The sequence below is a fragment of the Sorex fumeus genome, unplaced genomic scaffold, assembly GCF_029834395.1.
Source record: "Sorex fumeus unplaced genomic scaffold, SorFum_2.1 ptg000061l, whole genome shotgun sequence".
In the NCBI taxonomy this organism is placed as follows: domain Eukaryota; kingdom Metazoa; phylum Chordata; class Mammalia; order Eulipotyphla; family Soricidae; genus Sorex; species Sorex fumeus.
This window is the reverse complement of record NW_026606118.1, coordinates 36,002,992-36,008,991: the sequence shown is the minus strand read 5'-3', so window position 1 is coordinate 36,008,991 and position 6,000 is coordinate 36,002,992. Positions and strand designations below refer to the sequence as shown.

The window sequence follows — 6,000 nt, the reverse complement described above, 5'->3', positions numbered from 1 at the left end:
AAGGAATGACTTAATCTTTTATCTGGGAATGTCAGGAAAGTACTAGATCTGTCCTGAAGGATTTAATAGGCTAAGTATGGTACAGCAGAACAGGGTGGGCTAGGAAAGGGAAGAGTGGTGGAAGATGATGAAATGAAGTGATGCTAGAAATAAAGGATTCCTCATGAGTTACTATCAGGGACTAAATGGTAGAAGGCTAAAAGAATAGCAAAGCTTCTAACATTTACCAAGTAGGGACCAGATAGGGAAAGGCCTTGTAAGTAGAAGTAGCTTATGTAACAATAACATAACATCATGGAGGTTCTTGGAGGTTCTTATACTGCATTCTGCCTCCGTCTCAGGTGATGTAAAAGGGAAAAAAAATGGCAGCAGCCTTCAAGGTCATTATTGCTACACATGAATACCTTCAAATTATTTACTATCCTGAAGCACATTTTGGGAACAATAGAGATGAAATCTTAGAAGTTTCACTGATGATCTCTGAAGGAGAAAGAAAATGTACTGTAGAGTGCCTCAAATTATCCTTAATTTTGTTTGTGGAGCTCACTAAGTGCATACATCCACACAAGCCTGGCTCTCCAAACCCTTGACCTTTGCTCGGATCACTTTCCCAGAAGAAAGGTGGAACCAAGCATCCGGGATGCTTGTCCTTCAAGAATCTGCTTAGCTATTACTATTACTTGGAAAGCCTCTCTTTATTGCCACAAGCGTTCTCCTGTTGTACTTGCTGCCTGCCTCCTACCAAGATGCATACTGCAAAGCAATGCCCAGTTCACTGAACTGTTTCTCTCACCAGACAGAATTCCTTATGGTCTACTTTTGATCACCTGTTATTTCCCAGCACTCTGCAGAATGTTTTGCCCGGGTAGGTTGTTAATATAAGTTTACAGACCATTGAACTAACATCTCTGAAAATACATGTGAAATAGAAATATCATCCAGAAATTATCTGGGAAGAATGAACCTAAAAAAAAAGGATCTTGAAGGTGGAATCTAAAATTAATCTTAGCTTTTTTGGGGTAAGTCCTTAGTTTTACACATAGCTCATGGCTCTTTTTTCGTCCTTCTGTAGCCAGCCTGTGGCCATTTCGCTGCTTATTATTCAAGGGCTAGTAAGAAATGGAGAGACGCTGAAATTCAGATCAGCTAATTAGTCTATTTGGGAGCAGCTTTGCAAAAGGTCGTGGATAGATGGGTGAATGAAATCAATAGTTAACTGGTGGTTAGTTATGAGACTCTATGTATGAGTGTTTCTCTGTTGAGGGCCATCTGGTGCCCCCTACTCCCCTGGGCCCCCAGGATATTTCAAAGGGGGTATAGGTGAAATCGGGTAAATACAGGAACCACAGCATGAGAGTAGAGGCCAACCTGTTGGCAGCAGGAGACAAGAGAGGTCCAAAGAGAGCCAGGATTGAGAGGGTTGAGAATCACTGCTCTATACCACTCAGCACGCCAGCCATCCCCATTTCACACCCCAAGGCAATCGATGCCCAACAAATAAATCAGAATTTTTATCACCTTAACCAACTTCTCATGTTGGTTCTTTTGGCCTTGAGTATGCATCAAGCCGCATGTTCTGATTTTTGGTTTGGTGAATTCTGTCATTATACTAGCAGAAGAAATAGGCCGGCGATCTGCTTCTCTAGGGTAATTTCATGGTCCTAAGTAAAGAATTTAACAGTTTATTTTCCGACACTGGTTTACGGAACACCCATAAGTGAAAAAATTCACTCAAGAATAATATTACTTACATTTTGGAGGAGGTTATTGAATACAGAATTTCCATCTGTGATATATTTAAATCCTGGGCCTCTGGCAGCAATTTTGGAAAAGTCACCCCCCCCCCCCACACACACACACAGACACACAGACACACACACATACACACACGTCTTAACCCTTTATTAAATGAAAATTGAATTATCTACCCTGAGGGGTGTGGCTCGGACCTCATCTCTCCAATGCTGAGAGAGCGCCAGGGTTACCCTAAGCACAAGGGCTCACGTGCAACGGTGCCCCCTCCCACTACAAACTCAGTTACTGACACGAAACTGTCGAGCCCAACTTCAGTGCCTTGAATCATTGTTTCAGTGCTTGTGTCTAGGAGAGTGGTGAGCGGCGGCCCAAAAGGAGGCCTGCAGTCAATAAGTGGAAAGCTGTCAATACCGAAATGCAATCCTCTCTCTTGATGTCTTTTTGACGCGCTAAGCGAGACAGGTTTCGCTATTTAGGAGCTCCCAGCCATCTCGACAGCCCGCGTGGAGGACCTTTCCTCGACGTGGTGGTTGGCAAGGCAGTTGTCGCACTGATTTCTAAGTTGATGTACTAATTCCAATATCTGGTACAACTGCGGCCTAACGTTTCAGCTGTCAATAAAAAAAAGAGCCACGCCAAGGAAACGGAAAGAATTCGCAAGTTCGACTGGCACGCTCCAATGGGCATTCTTCCCCCGCTAAAACGGGGGGTGGGGGTGGGGGGGCTGGTGAAGGAGGGGGAGGGTGAAGGAAGAGGTCGCACTCCGTTAAAATAGTCAAACTTTATTTCTTATTCCCCCCCTCCCCCTCTGACCTGTAGCATGCCTTTTAGCCCTGGGGGGTGGGGTGGGGTGGGGGTAGTGTGTGTGCGCGATCCTCAAGGCCCCTCTTCTATGGCCCAAAGGCATACAGGTTACAGCCCCGGGGAGGATTAGCTGCTCCTCTCCGGCTTCTAGCCTTTTGCCCAAAAAAAAAAAAAAAAAAAAAAAAAAAGTAAAGTGCAAAATAGACAAAGAAATCTAGAAGCTCGGCCGTCTTTCATATTGCTTTGTGACGGTTCCCGAGGCCGGTTCGGAGCCCGTGAGCTGGATACTGAAAAGATGCACCTGAAACAGTATCTGCGGGCAGCTGCCTGCGCCCGGCGGCTCCCTCGCTGCTCTCCAGCGGCGAAGGCGCAGCAGCAGTGAGGAGCGAGCGAGCCTCGGCGGCGGCGGCGGCGGCGGCGGCGGCGGCGGCGGCACCAGCGCAGTTTCCCCTCTCCCCAGCCTGACTCCACGCGCACATGCGCACTGCGCCCGCAGCCCTGGACCATTTGTCAGGACTACTCGTGAGACGGAGAAAAAAAAAAAGAGAGAAATTTGGGGGTAAGAAGCGGTCGATCGGCCCTAATCGCTAATGAATCTGCGGCTTTGCCCCCCCGCCGAAGCCATTCATTTATTTTCCTGGGGGAGGATGAAAGTTCAGGGACCTCAAGAGAGAGAGGAGAGAGAGAGAGAGGAGGAAGCGCACCTTCGTCTTGTGAAACAGATCTTGGGGAGGGAAAAGGACAGAAGGGGTTTTCTCCCCCACTTCGCTGCGCCTCTGGGAAAGAGGAGAAAACTTAATCCCGGGGAAAAAAAGTGGGCAAGTGACTCGGAAGGGGCTGGAAGGCGGGGGGGAGTCGCCGGGCATCTCACGCTCAAGTAGTGAGTGCGAGTGTGAAAGAGGAACAAAAGAGCGAGAAAAGAGAAAGGAAAAAATGGGGGGAGGAGAGACTTGTATTTTTTTTTTTCTCTTTGCGCGCACACGGGGAAGGGTGTGGGGGGCCGCGCGGAAGGGAGCCCGGGCGAGGCGGCCGCGTCGGGCTCTCGCCGGCGCGCAGGCGGCGGGATGCGTGTGGGCCCCCCCTCCCCCGCGCCCCCCGAGCTTGTCACTTTGGTCGCTTTTATGACACCGGGCGCGGGGTGGAGGAGCGCGGCGGCGGCAGCGGCGGCGGCCGGGCTCCGCGCCGCCGGGGTGCGTGCCCGGGGTGGGCGCCGCCGCCGCCGCCGCCGCCGCGGAGCCGCCGCCAGCCCGGGGCGGCCAGTTGCGGCGGCGGGCGAGGCGGGGGGCGCCGGCGGAGGCCCCCGTGGCGGGGGGTGGGGGGTGTCGGGTGGGGTGGTGGTGGGGGGGGAAAGGAGGCCGGGGCCGCGGATCGGTGCGGCGGGAGGCGCGAGCCCCGCGCGCCGCCCCTGCGGCCCCCTCCGCCCGTTGTGGCCTTTGTGCCGGGCGCGCACCGGAGAACGAGCGAGCGAGCGAGCGAGGCTGCGAGCGCGCGAGAAGTACAAGTACGGGAGACCGAGGCAGTGGGAAAAGAGGCCGGGCCACTTTCTCCCCGCTCTCTGGGGCTGCGGAGAATGGACTGGTTGAATGTGCAGGCGCGTCTCCCCACCCCCCCACCCCAACCTCCCCCCCCCCCCCGCCGGCGTGTGCAGCGAGAGTGTGTGTGTGTGTGTATGTGTGTGTGTGTGTGCGCGCGCGGCGGAAAGGCCTCCGCGACTCCCACCGCGCACACGCACACTCACACGCACGCACACACACACTCACACACGCACACACACACTCACACACACACACACGGGCCCGCGGCGGGGCTCGGCGGCCGAGAGTTTGCGTTCGCTTTCCACCCTCCCCCCCCCCGCCCGCCGCCGCCGCCGCCGCTGCCGCCGCCGCCGCCGCCTTCCCCCGCTGCGCGACCGACTGTGTGAGAATTTCCTATAGATCAAGCTCCCAATTTCCGCCATTTTGGGAAAGTTGCACAAAAATAAACCCCTCTCGGGTTTATTTTCTGCCGGCGGCAGGAAAGTGCTTCGGGAAGCGAAGGCGCGGCGCGGGCCCCGCCGCGGCCGTCCGCGCGAGGGGAGGGCGCGGGCCCGCGGGCCGGGCCGGGAGCCCGCGCCGTCGCGGCGGCGGCGGCGGCGGCGGCGGCAGCGGCAGCGGCGGCGGCAGCAGCGTTCGCCCCGCGCCGTGCCGTGCCGCGCCGCGCCGCGCTGGCCCGGGTGCGGGCGCGGGCGCGGGCGTGTGTATCGGGAGGCGGCGGCGGCGGCGGCGGCGGCAGCGGCGGCGGCGGCCGCGCCGGGGCGGCGGGCAAAGGGTGGCGGTGGAGGAGGCGCGGGGTTGCTTTTCCTGCAACTTGTTTACGCCGCCCTTATATTGGGGAGGCGGCGAGGGGGTCCGAGGCGGGGCCGGGGCCGCTGCCGCCGCCGATGCCGCTGCCGCCGCCCGCCTCGCGCCCGCGTGCGTGTGCCGTTCGCAAATAATGGCTTTTGCACACTCGCGTCCTGGGCCCGGCGGGCCGTTCTCGCGCCGCGGCCCGAGCGGTGTGTGTGTATGTGTGTGTGTGTGTGGGGGGGGGGGGTAAGGGTGGGGGGGGAAGTAGAGGCCGGCGGGGGTGGGGATCGGGAAGCGCAGGAGCCCAGGCATCCGCTGCGCGCCCCGCGAGCTGGTGTTCGGGGAAGGGGTGGGGAGTGGGGGGCGGTGGAGGGAGGAAAACTTGGGAGCCCGGGAGGAGACGGGAGCGGGACTGGGGGGTCCACGGTGGCGCGGGTTGGGGTGGGGGTGCAACTTTTGTGCTGGAGGTAAAAACTTTCATTGCCTTTCGCGGACCGGGGGGGGGGCGCGATAAAGGCCCGATGACCCCCCCCCCCACCTCCACCCCCACCCCTGCGTTCCCTAGTCCTGGCCGCTGCTCGGCCCACCGCGCCACCGTGAGAGAAAGTTTCAAAGCGGGCGGTTTCCTCTCCGCCCGGCCATCCCCGGGCTTGGGGTGTCTTGTCCGTCTGCGCTGGGAAGGGAGGGCGCGGGAGGGGGGAGGGGGGAGACAAGCTTCTCCGCGGGGTCGGCAACATTGGGGTTCGTACCCCACCCTTCCACGGGGAAAAGGAGGTAAAAGTCGTTTCGGCTTCCCTTCCTTCCCCCCTCGCTTCCTTTTCCTCCCCCTCCCCGCCGATTTTTTTAAGGGGCACCCCGAAAAAAAAACTGCAAAAAACGGAGTCTCTTTCCTTATGCAACTTCCTCGGGCGCTCTGAGCTTGGCCCTTCCCCCGCATCCCTTGCCCCGTTCTTTTCCCACCTCGGGTCCCCGACCAGAAAAAAAAATGCATCAGAGAGCATTCAAAGTGCACAGAAAACCAAAATAGATTTTTAATTGGTCTAAGTTTAAAGGAAAGGAAACTCAGATGAGAAATAAGAATTATGGGGTGTGTGTGTCTGTGTGTGTCTGTGTGGTG

General features: G+C 57.0%; 1 protein-coding gene across 4 annotated transcripts in view; it reads left to right on the top strand.

Moving 5' to 3' along the window:
- The first annotated feature begins 3,015 nt into the window (after positions 1 to 3,015).
- The window catches only part of L3MBTL3 (L3MBTL histone methyl-lysine binding protein 3), a 128,285-nt gene continuing 125,300 nt past the window's right edge, over positions 3,016 to 6,000 (top strand). The window contains exon 1 of one of the 4 annotated variants that reach the window (XM_056126162.1): positions 3,016 to 3,118. The gene's annotated coding sequence lies outside the window, so the exon portion shown is untranslated. Of the gene's footprint in view, positions 3,119 to 3,588; positions 3,750 to 3,926; positions 4,061 to 6,000 lie in introns of those variants that run through there. The other 3 variants (XM_056126160.1, XM_056126161.1, XM_056126159.1) reach the window with 3 other exon arrangements.